This window comes from Pteropus medius, unplaced genomic scaffold, assembly GCF_902729225.1.
Source record: "Pteropus medius unplaced genomic scaffold, Ma_sr-lr_union100, whole genome shotgun sequence".
Classification (NCBI taxonomy): Eukaryota; Metazoa; Chordata; class Mammalia; order Chiroptera; family Pteropodidae; genus Pteropus; species Pteropus medius.
Window position 1 is genome coordinate 4,974,884 of NW_024344437.1, and position 11,578 is coordinate 4,986,461.

An 11,578-nucleotide genomic window follows, 5' to 3' on the forward strand; every position below is an offset into this window, starting at 1 on the left:
TTAAAAAGACAAAGAAGGACATTACACAATTATAAAGGGGTCACTCTAAGAAGGGGATGTAACAATCATAAATATCTATACGCCCAGCATAGGATATCAAACTATACTACAAAGCAACAATGGTCAAAACAGGATGGTACTGGCATAAAAATAGACACATAGATCAATGGAATGGAATAGAGTGCCAAGAAATAAATCTTTATTTATATGGTCAATTAATCTATGACAAAGAAGGCAAAAATATAGAATCGGGTAAAGACGGTCTCTTCAATAGGTGGTGCTGGGAAAACTGGACAGGTACATGTGAAAACTTGAAATTGGACCACTTTCTTATACCGTACACAAAAATAAACTCAAATGAATTAAAGACTTAAATGTAAGACCTGAAACCATAAAAATCCTAGAAGAAAACATAGGCAGTAAACACTGCGACATCATTTTTAGCAATATCTTTTTAGATACATCTTCTCAGGCAAAGGCAACAAAAAAACATAAACAAATGGGACCACATCAAACCAATAAGTTTTTGCACAGAAAAGAAACTATCAACAAAACAAAAGCCAGTCTACTAAATGGAAGAAGTTATTCACCAATGATACCTGTGATAAGAAGTTAATATCCAAAATTTATTTAAAAACTCCTACAACGCAACACCAAAAAGCAAACAATCCAGTTGAAAAAAGAAACTGAGCAGTGGACCTGAATAGACATTTCTCCAAAGAGGAAATATAAATGGCCAATAGGCATATGAGAAGATGCTCAATCTCACTAATCATCAGGGAAATGCAAACTAAAACCACAATGAGATATCACCTCACATGTGACAGAATATGTGTCATCAATAAATCAACAAATAACAAGTGCTGGCAAGGATGTCGGGAAAAGGGAAGCCTCGTGCACTGTTTGTGGAATTATAGATTAGTTTAGCCACTATGGAAAACACTACGGAGATTCCTCAAAAAACCATATGACCCAGCAATTCCACTTCTGGGTATTTATCCAAATAAAACAAAAACACTAAGTCAAAAAGATATATGCACCCCTTGTTCACTGCAGCATTACTAGTAATAAAAAAGATACAGAAGCCACCTATGTGTCCATTAATAGATGAATGAATAAAGAAGATGTGGTGTGTATATACGCACACACATATATATCTAATATTACTCGGCAATAAAATAGAATGAAATCTTGCCATTTGTGCCAATGTGGATAGACCTAGAAGCTATTATGCTAAGTGAAATAAGTCAAAGAAAGACAAAATCAGTATGATTTCACTTATATGTAGAATCTTAAAAAATAAATAAATGAATGAAATAAAACAGAAACCTAGAGAAGTTGATGGGGTGAGAATAATAAAAAAGAGCAGAGACTCAGGAGAGAATAGAAAGCATTGTGAGCCGGCGTCTTCCGCCTGTCCAGCCGCTGGGACTGCCCGTCCACTTAGCAGGGGCTTCCGCGTTCCTTCTGATTTGTTTCTGCAGGGTCCCCCGCTTCCTGTGTCTGTGCTCCTTTCAGACATCTGCATCTGCTGACTACCGGTTGGAGGCTGAGTGTTTAGTCCTAGTCTGCAAGCGGTTCTCAGCAGGCCGTGATGTCCACTGGTCTCTATTCTGTGTCACTGGAAAGAAGGCAACACATCGAGCGGTTCGGAGTTCAGGCTTCGGTTTAGGCCCAGGCCCTACTACCTGCGGCTTTGGGAAATGCCCTGAAGTCTTCTCAGTCTGTTTCCTCACAGGTAAAAATAGAGATCATATCAGTATTAACCTGTTAGGGCTGGCGTGAGAGTTAAATAAAATCGTGCGTGGCGATCCACTGCGCATGGTGACTGGAACATTCGATAACGTTTTAAATCCTCGTTGCTTCTCATTATCCTCTATACCGATGCTGTATTCTCCGAGGCTGAGCAAACACTGATGTAAAGTAGCACAGTGGCCTTCGGGGCCAGGAGCAATTGCAGTCACCATAATAAAAGGGAGGACAGAGGCAGCTTCAACAAATAAAAGTTTCTCTGAGGGAAGACGAAAGACTAACAGTGAGCAAACCTTCCACTCAGCTCCTTGCACACCGGGATAAGTCTCCCTCGGTCTCCATCTGGAACCTACCACCGCGAGCACAGAACTAACCTTCTGAACAACAGGAAACCCAGCCCTATTCCTGAGTGGCTCTGTCATTACTTTACAGACAGAAATTCTTTTTCTCCTGAAATTCTAAGAGAATAGTATGCTAAGCCCTGGTAGACCTTGCAATCCAGCTTGAACAATTCCCAATCACGGCCAATCTCGTTTCATGTGCTCTCCCACAGTGGTCCCCCGTGATGCAAATCCAAGGCATCATCATGTCACCTATAAATATTTCAGCGTGCACCTCTGATAAAAGGCCCAGGACTTGGTTTTCACACTCCACTTGTTTCCCCCTGTTTAATTGACAGTATTGTTTTCCTTTCTTCGTAATCTAATGGTTCATTTCAGAGGATGGTGTCTTAGAAAGGAAGAAATGCAATAGCACACTCATAAAAATACCCCCTAAACTACGTGCTTAACCGCCTGTTTACCTACTTTCCTCTACAAGTCTATATGAATGAGAACATAAAAATAAATTTAAATTAAATTAAGCATGTAAGTTCTGAGAGAGCAACAGAGATAGTTCTGAATACCTTAGGATACCGCCTGGAAAGTCTTAAAAAAATAAATAAAAATCACATAAGCATTTTATCCCACTAGTTACAGAAGCATACCGACTATGGAGTATGAAGCTTGATAGCCTCAGGATGAAGCTGTTTCTCCTTTAATAACGCTTCCATAGTGAAAATCCTTCTTTATCATCTCTGGTGTCCTCACTCATCACTCTGGCTTTGATAAGTTTTCTAAATGGAGATAAAAGAAATGGCATCGTGTGCTGAATGGGACGAGAGGAAAGAGGGGGACTTGTGGTGTCCCCAATAGATTGGGAAGACACATAATTTAGTCAGATGTGGGATAGCTGGTGAATTTATGCACTGTTTCTGTTTTAGCTAGTTTGACAGGCGAACAAATCTTCTGGATATTTTTAGACCTGCATCATAAACAAGATTTGTAAAAGTCTGATGTGACTGGGGATCTTGGCATCTAGGACTAGCTGTGTGACTCTGAGCAATCAGCTGAGGAGTCTGTGAACCTCAGTTTCTTTGTATTAAAAAAAGGCAGACTCAGGGGTTAACTCGTAATGTAGAATGCAACCTCCAAGAGGGCTGAGATTTTTGACTGTTTTGTTCACTGCTGTATTTGCAACACCTAGAGCAGCGTGTCTGACACACAGTAGGTGTGCAGTAGATGCTGAATGGATGAATGATGGATGGATGAATTTCAGTTTCCAAACTCTGGGACAAACTGTGGAGGAGAATTTACTCCTAGTAATCGGAACTCGTCCAAATACGCACGCTAAACAGTGTGTGCACGAAATAAATGATGCTTCTCATACATATGACTTACCACTTTTCAAATATGCATAGGTTCTTTTGTGGCTGATAAAAAATTTAAACCGTATGATTAGTATTATGTAGCACTTTGTGAAATTCTTCGACAATATGAGCAATCGTTACATAGCACTTAGTTTGTCAGCTACTCTAAGCACTTCATATTACCTGACTGACTCTTCACGACACCCTATGAGGTGGACACTTTAATTATCCCTATTTTGCACATGAAGACACTGAGGCAGAGAGATGAAGTGATGGATGGAATCGAGATTCAAATCCAAGCAACCTGGATACAGAGACCCTGCTCTACCCTGCGGTGCTTTATTAAGATTGCCGAGGTGGCTTCTAGACTAAAATGACGGCTAGGCTCATGGCCAGCCCATGAATGCTGTGATTCCACATAAGTCCTAATCCCTACATCAGTGACATTAAAACAGCAGTGCAAAGTACATTCGGAGAAACATTGGCTGTTTCTCCTGAGATCCATGGAGGTGATGTAGAAAGTTTTCTCCGATTAGAGATTAAGAAGGATTTCCTTTGTTTAGAGATTAGGAAACTGTGGCATACCATTCCCAGAAATTCGGCCAAAAGTCTGAGGTCGAAGGAATTTGTAGACCCAACCACAAGGCCTGTTCTGGTTTTAGCAGCCGCTTCTCTTCCTTCGGGGGCAAGTCAGGTTATTTCAAGCTGTGGTTTATTCCAGGTCCCTGTGGTCAAGGGCAGTCTACTGACATGTTTAGCCCACATCGTGCACTGAGCCAGTCGAGTGACACTGACTTATGACCTTCCCCCTTGGGACTCTCATAAACCATAAGTTACGACACCCAAGAGAACCCTGGAGAGAGTCAAAGCTTGGAATTAATTTTATTTTTGGCCTAATGGTTTCCTCTTCTCTCATTTCTGATCAGTCCTTTCTCAGCAGCTGCTTCTGGAAGCCAGCGAGCTTCCAGTTCCTTACACAACATTACTTAGCCTCATTATTCGAAGAAAAGTAGGAAAGCTAAAGTTAAGCTCTTTCTCCTCTAAGAGAAAAAAAAAAAAAATCCTAGGTAGTAATTACTCCATTGTCTGAAACGACACTCTTAAGTATTATCTTTCCATCAAAATTAGTCAGTACAGAGGAAGTGGCAGCACAAGGGAATAGGTAGAATAAAATACTGTTTTCCTGTAGCTGCTGGTCAAAAGAGATCATTTAAATTGCTACCTACTTTGAAATGCAAAAGTGTCCATTAATTCTTGACCATAACAAGATTAAGTACCTGAATGTTGTTTTTCTTATTTGGGGCCCCAAAGTGACAGCCTTCTGCCTGTTTTGTAGTGTTATATCAGGGGCTCGTCTCTGATTGGTTCCCGGTCCTGAAATGTTGGCCTGATAACAGGAACTCTGCCTCCTCCGGCCCTCTTTTATTCCCATCGTGGTGACATTCATAAGATAGTCTATAAATAATTTCTCACACTGTCTCACTTTATCTTTTTGGCCAAGACGAGGAAGGTAGAAAAGACAGTGGAATGGAGATGTAAAGTTGAGAGATCTGTGTCTCTTCGGCACCCAGAAGTTCTTCCTCTCAGGTCCTGAGTGTGGATTGGAAAGGACTTCTAATTGTTTACATCAAAGGCATTTCTGTGTTTTATCTCTGGGAGGACAGGGCAGAACAGAAATTGGTCCTCACCCCTGTATGTATGCTCCAATCCCATCCTTCCCTTTAGTACAGGCAATGCTTGGACACCTCCCTTCCTGATGGAAGTTGCTAGGCACTCTTCTTGTGATGAGATCAGACTTTATCACAGCTCACGCCGGGGGAGAAGCAGGTGCTGCGGCATCGGCTTTAGGTAAATAATACTGAAGCTAATCTCATTCAGAGGAGTTCGGATGCTCAGGCCTCGCACATTGCTCTATTGGAGAAGCTTTAAACTGGATCGTATCTGAGAGAGCCAGTTTCTCTCATCAGCCCTGGTCTCCTTCCCTCCCTCTCTCTCCTTCTGGCTTTCAAAATTACAGACAGGGATATATATCTGTAGATAGTTAAGCCCCTGTTGAACTTCCTCTTCACACTGTAACAGGGTAGATCTCGTTGAAGACCAGGACACAGATGGTGCCTTCTCTCAAATACACCAAATTACCTCCCTACATATTACTATTGGGAAGAGTGGTCGAGCTTAAGGCTGATATGGAAGAGTATAAGTAAATGAACGAATGGAGGCCATATATTCAGTATACTATAGCAAGAGAGTCAGCCACCATCACATGCATTTGGCAGAGACTCAAAAGCGGGCAGAGGAGTGGGAAAGCTGTAGAGTAGAAGGAAGGGGTGGTTGAGGTGTGATCTGATGGGAGGTTGCACCACGGGGAAGCTGGAGGAGGGCCAGCTAGAAGTGGAGCATCCTATATGACTGGTTAGGGGTGCATTTTTGGCTAATTCGTCCTGAGTTGGAAGCAGGGATTAAAAATAGGGAAGCGGACCGTCACTGGCCAAGCCCCAACTATCCCTGGCCTATTGCTGCAGAGGTTGTGTTTTGGCTTCTCAGGCTGGTTGCTGCAGAGACTGTGTGTCAGAGCTTTGTTGTCACGTATGGTCCGGCCGTTGTCGGCTTGCATATTCAGTCTCTCAGGAAGGACGGCTAAGGAATGCAGCCCATCTCCAGTCTCCCAGAGGAGACATCTGTGACATGGTTATAATGAGTCTTCCTTCTCCTTCCATATATCACAGAGTTCTCTCCTTGAGAAACCTGACATTCACTCTCTTCCTTCCACCAAGGTCTGGTCCAGACGCATCATCTCCTCTCCGGGAACTGCCGAAACCCTGACCTATCTTGACTCTTCCCTTCATTCTCCTGACCTTTAAGTCCTTCCAGCAAACTGGCCACCCTGAGGCTAATCATGTCCAAACCAGCTGCTTTTTGTGACACGCAGGCCCAAAGTAAATCCAAAACAACACCTACCATGGTAATCAGTCAAGATCGAATTTGCAAAGCTTTCTGCCTGACTGTCAAAGTCTCCTCATGGTCTGGTCCACATTGCCAACCCGGCCTGACTCCTCCCATGCCTGGAGACTACTCCCTCCCGAGCTCTCCCGCACTGTGGACAGTAACTTCGGCAAGGAAAGGCCTGGAATAGCCTCCCGGTGGGCTATGGGCTCGCTCCTCAGTTTCTTGACGATGCATGGCCACGGGCTGTACCCTCACACCTGGTAGTCACCACACAGAAATATGTATTAAGATCAATCCCAATTCGTCTTTTAGATTTTTTTTTTGTATTTTATATTTACAAACACTTTTCATATTCATCATTTTTAACGACTTTCATAACAAACCTGGGAGGAAGTTTAATGCTATTTAATATTGTTTCCACTTTATGGGTGAGAAAATTCACGCTTTAATAAATTAAGAGATTTACCCCAATAGTAAAAGTGAAGAATAAATTAGTAAACAATATTTTCGCAGTCTCAATTCTTAGAGCTCTGATCTGGGTATTCACTTAACACATATATTTTTTTATGACTGCTATAGAACACTTGGGCAATACAGAAAAGGGTAAAAACAGAAGGAAAAAAATCACCTATAATCATGCTTCCCTATAGATAACCAGTTAACATTCTGTATATTTCTTTGCAGTTATTTTCCTACTATTTTAAAATAATAGATCTTAAACTACATATAATTTGTATTACTCTTTGTTAATTAAATATATAACACAGGTATTTCCACATGTTTTTAGAATTTGTAATAAAAAATTTATAGCAAACATTCAATGCATAATATTTCATCTTCTGCACATATAAATTATAATAAGCCATGCCCGAACAGCTAAATATTTAGTTTACTAACAGCATTTCTATTTATTAAAATGTTGCTATCAATTTTTCTGTCCCTAAAGTATCGTGGTCCATTTACTAAGAGTAGTTATAAGATTTCTATCATGACAGCGACATTGTTTGATATTATAAAATTATTTTCTACAAGAGTAGCTTTAATTTAAACTACTATCAGTAGTGAATGAGAATAAACACCTCACCTTTTTCTCACCAACACTGAATTTTATATGTTCTCAAAACTTTACTAAGTTTATGGAGAAAACGGTGCCTCATTTTTACTTGTATTATTATTGTTTATTACTACGAAACCATTTTTTTGGACGTGTATTAGCTTTTTATATTTCCTCTCGGAAAAATTTTATGTCTCCTTACCTGTTTGGGTAATGGGTGGGATTGTGGCAGCTTTCAAATCAATGGGTATGAGCTGTAAAAATTATTTGTAACCCTCTGTGATCTCTTCTGAGGCAACTGTAAGGGAGGAATTCAGCATGGTGATCCCTCTACTTCCACAGACTTTGATTCGTTGTCTCCCCAGAAAGTAAAAAAAAGCCTAGGGGCCATGTCTGGTAAGAAGAGGGAGGTGCTTCTCAACAGAACCTGACTGGAAAGCCATTAAAAACAGGCATTCCATCCTGTTCTTTTATATCCTCGACACAGACTAACCCCTTCCCCGGCCACACTGAAGTATATAACAAGCACTTGACTTCTCAGCTTAGGGAACTGGGGAGGAAGCGTGGAAGTACTCGACTGGCCAAGGGCCACAGAGCAGGTCAGGGCATCCTGTTCCTCTGACCAGCAGTACACTAACTGCACCTCCAAGCTCCTCTGCTCACGTTCATTTACGAAAAGAGTATTAAACGTTTTCCTAACGGTTGCCAACATGTCTGTTGGCAAGAGTCTTTTAATTGCAAAATTTTCAAAACAAAGAGCATTTTAACTTCGTTTTATACGAATAATTATTTATACATAATCAAATTAATAAAAGTGTGATAACTCTAAACTGGGAATCTCTGGTAAATAGTTTTGGGGTTGGGTAAGAAATAAATTAACTAATATATTTGTGAGTCTATATGTATATTAGAATATAATTGGATTTTACTTGTCCTCCTGGGAGCTCACATTCCCAATTCCCTCCCCATCTCCTCTTCCTTCACCCTCTCCTACACACATACACCCCCTGGTAGAGTCCCTACTCACCCCAAATTTTCAGGAATAACAAAGTTCAGTCTGTGTCAGCGCTTGCCTCAGCCTTTCTTACTTCCTCTCCCCCTAACTGGCCTCACAATCCTACTTTCCAGGGTGCAAGAGTAGTTGATTCTGTCTTTATTAATGACACTAGGCGCTCCTATGCTCAGAGTAGCCTTCCCGGCAGGAATCCAAGAAATAGAATCACCCTGAAACACAAGACACCCAGTTAAATTTGAATTTCAGATAAATAACAAATAATTTTTAAATATAAGTATGTCCCAAATATTGCACAGGATAGACATGCTTATAAAAAGTTATTCGTTGTTTATCTGAAATTCAGCTTCAACTGGGTGCATTTTTATTTGCTAAATTTGGCAACCCGACCAGGAAAGCAACATCATCGAGGTACTGACGGCATGAATGGAGCTGTCCCACTTCATGGGCACAGTGAGGGGAACGAGCATTCCCATCAAGACCACAGCTGCCCGGCAGCCAGGTCTAGATGTGGTCAGACCAGCAAATGACGGCCGAACGCACACAGCCGGCCAAATTGTGAGACTCAGGACCTTTCCCACTGACGTGGAACTATTACGATTACAGAGATTTCAACAACTGGAGAAATTTTAATAATCAGAGCAGTTTTAACTGTCAGAATATTTTTTTAAACCATAAGAAACTACGAGAACCAGCACAGGTAATAGTGCTATTTAACCCTCCCCCGCCCAAAAAAAACAAACAAAGTCTGGCTTAATGCTATTGACATAAAGAAACATGAATTCGGCGAAGGAAAACTGCATGAGTAGAAACTGGCTGCAGCCTGGCCAGGAGGGGCTTCATCTGCCCACAGCCTCTGACCCTGCCGTGCCTGCATACCTCACCTCCACCGCCTCCCTCCAAGGTCCTCAGAGGACCTCTCAGCGTCTCAAACACTCTGTTCAAACACGCACTGGCATCTCTGGAATGTAATAAAGATTGTTATCCAAGAACAGAATGTGAATCCATATCAGGTATGATTTGAGCCTGTGAGTAATCAAGATTTAAATATTCTCTTTGGGTTATAGACATAGTTTCCCAGCTTATAGTATATGCAAAGTTTGAATCTTGTCAGCAATGGTGCGGTTGGCGGTGGGGCGGGGGCGTTAAGTCTTCATTAACTGGCCCAGAACGTCATCTTGGTGGAGAAAAAACAGCCGAATTTGAGCCTGAAAGATAAATTTTAAAAATGGATTTTCCCCCAAATTATGGGCCTACTGGTTTCATTTAGCATGTCCCAGTAAAAGAAAATTTTCGGCCTGCCTTCCAATTGCATCTCAGCAAGGATATTTTTACTTTCGCATCTTAGTACCTTCGCTAGTGAAGAATCATCAGAGTGAAGAATAAAAAGCATTTGAGGAAAAGATACTGCAGCTAAGAGTCAGAAATTGTCCCTATCTTAATGAGTGACTTAAGTTTTTAATAATTTGGATTTCTTATCTGCTAGAAGAAAATATTACCTACTCTATGTCCCATAAGGTTTATGCATTAAAGACATAAAAGCACTCTGCAAAGTTAAAAGCATCCATAAACATGACAATCATATTTATATATCTATGTCTATAGCAGCATTATTCGCAATAGGCAAAAGGTGAAAACAACTCAATGTCCATCGGCTGATGAATGGATAAACAAAATGTGGTGTATGCATACAACTGAATATTATTCAGCCTTAAAAAGGAATGAAATTCTGATACATGCTACGATGTAGGTGAGACTTGAAGGTATTATGCTACATGAGATAAACCACTTACAAAAGAATACACGTTGTATGATTCCGCTTATATTCAGTACCTAGAGTAGTCCAATCCATAGAGGAACAAACCAGACCCATGGTCGCCAGGGGCTGTGGAAGGAGAGAATGGGGAGTATTGTTCAGTGGGTACGGTTTCAGTTTGGAATGATGACAAGGCTCTGGAGACGATGGTGGCGATGGCCGCATGACATTGTGAATGTACTGAATGCCACTGAACTGTACACTGCAAAATGACTAAAATGGTCAATTTTATATTTTACCACAGTAAGAATACATAGTACTCTATACACTCTAAAATAACAACATAATTTATGGAAAAAGCAATAATTTGAATTGATGGATTTACTGGTGTACACATCCATAGTTGAAGTGGGTTGCAGCAAGCCTTCACCTGGACTGGGTTTATGTAAAAGTGCGGGCTCAGCCACCCACATCAAAATCTGATGTGTCTGTGTGTACAGAGGGAGGAGGCCAGGTGGCTTTTAGACAGTTACATCTAAGAATTGCAAAGCAAATTAAGGATTCTAAAGGAAGTTCATATATCGGCGTTATAAGAATAAGTTAAACACTTGATTTTCCCCAGAATTTACCACCAAGTAGTTCAGGAAAAAGCTTTGAACATCTGCATATTTTCTACATGTTGAACTTTAAATCCGCAGTTTTCGAGCCTCTGCTGTGTGTTTGATACCTTCTTCTGTTTCCAGTATTCTAACACTTACCTTACTACTTAGCTCTGTGAGGTCTGTGAGGACAGGGACCCATGTGTTGATTTCCTCAGCTCTGAACACACAGGGCTGGCACTTAGTCGGTGCTTACAAAGCCTTTATGAATGAATGAACAGATGTGCAGGGGTGATGCAATCATAGGATAAGCATATTTTAGAGCTAAATAGGCTTTGTGATTCTGTCACTTTAGTGGGCAAACGTGTCCTAACATACCTACGCCCAAGACCCTCCCTAGAGAGCTGCAGGGTTCAGGGCCCTCTAGGGAAAGTTCTACGGGCAGTAGAACGGCAGAGGGTTTTTCTAGGCGCACCTCCCTCTCTCAGTTAAGGCTCAGGGGTTTCTGGACTGAATGAACCAAGGTTATCATTATCTTCTCCTTGGAACCCCCTTGGGAATTTATAGGTTTCCATAGGAATCGAAGTTATTCTGAGGACTTCCTGGTTACACATCCACAATGAGATTCTCAAAGCCACTCAGGAAATCCAGAAGGATCCCAACTTCCATCCCTGCTTTAAATTCTCTGGCATATTAAGTCACTCTAGCCCACGTCTGCCATTCAGGTCGAGATGGCTGATGCGGTAGGGAAGCACAGCCCTAGTGCTACCAG

The 11,578-nt window shown here is 41.3% G+C and overlaps 1 long non-coding RNA gene across 1 annotated transcript; it reads right to left on the reverse strand.

Moving 5' to 3' along the window:
- Nucleotides 1–1,376: 1,376 nt before the first annotated feature.
- LOC120610632 (uncharacterized) lies at nt 1,377–10,919 on the reverse strand. Its single transcript, XR_005654967.1, has 5 exons — nt 10,245–10,919; nt 8,467–9,659; nt 7,642–7,737; nt 2,738–2,866; nt 1,377–1,621 (listed from the first exon to the last, which is right to left on the reverse strand). It is a non-coding gene; the product is annotated as an uncharacterized LOC120610632 (long non-coding RNA).
- Between the last annotated feature and the right edge of the window lie 659 nt (nt 10,920–11,578).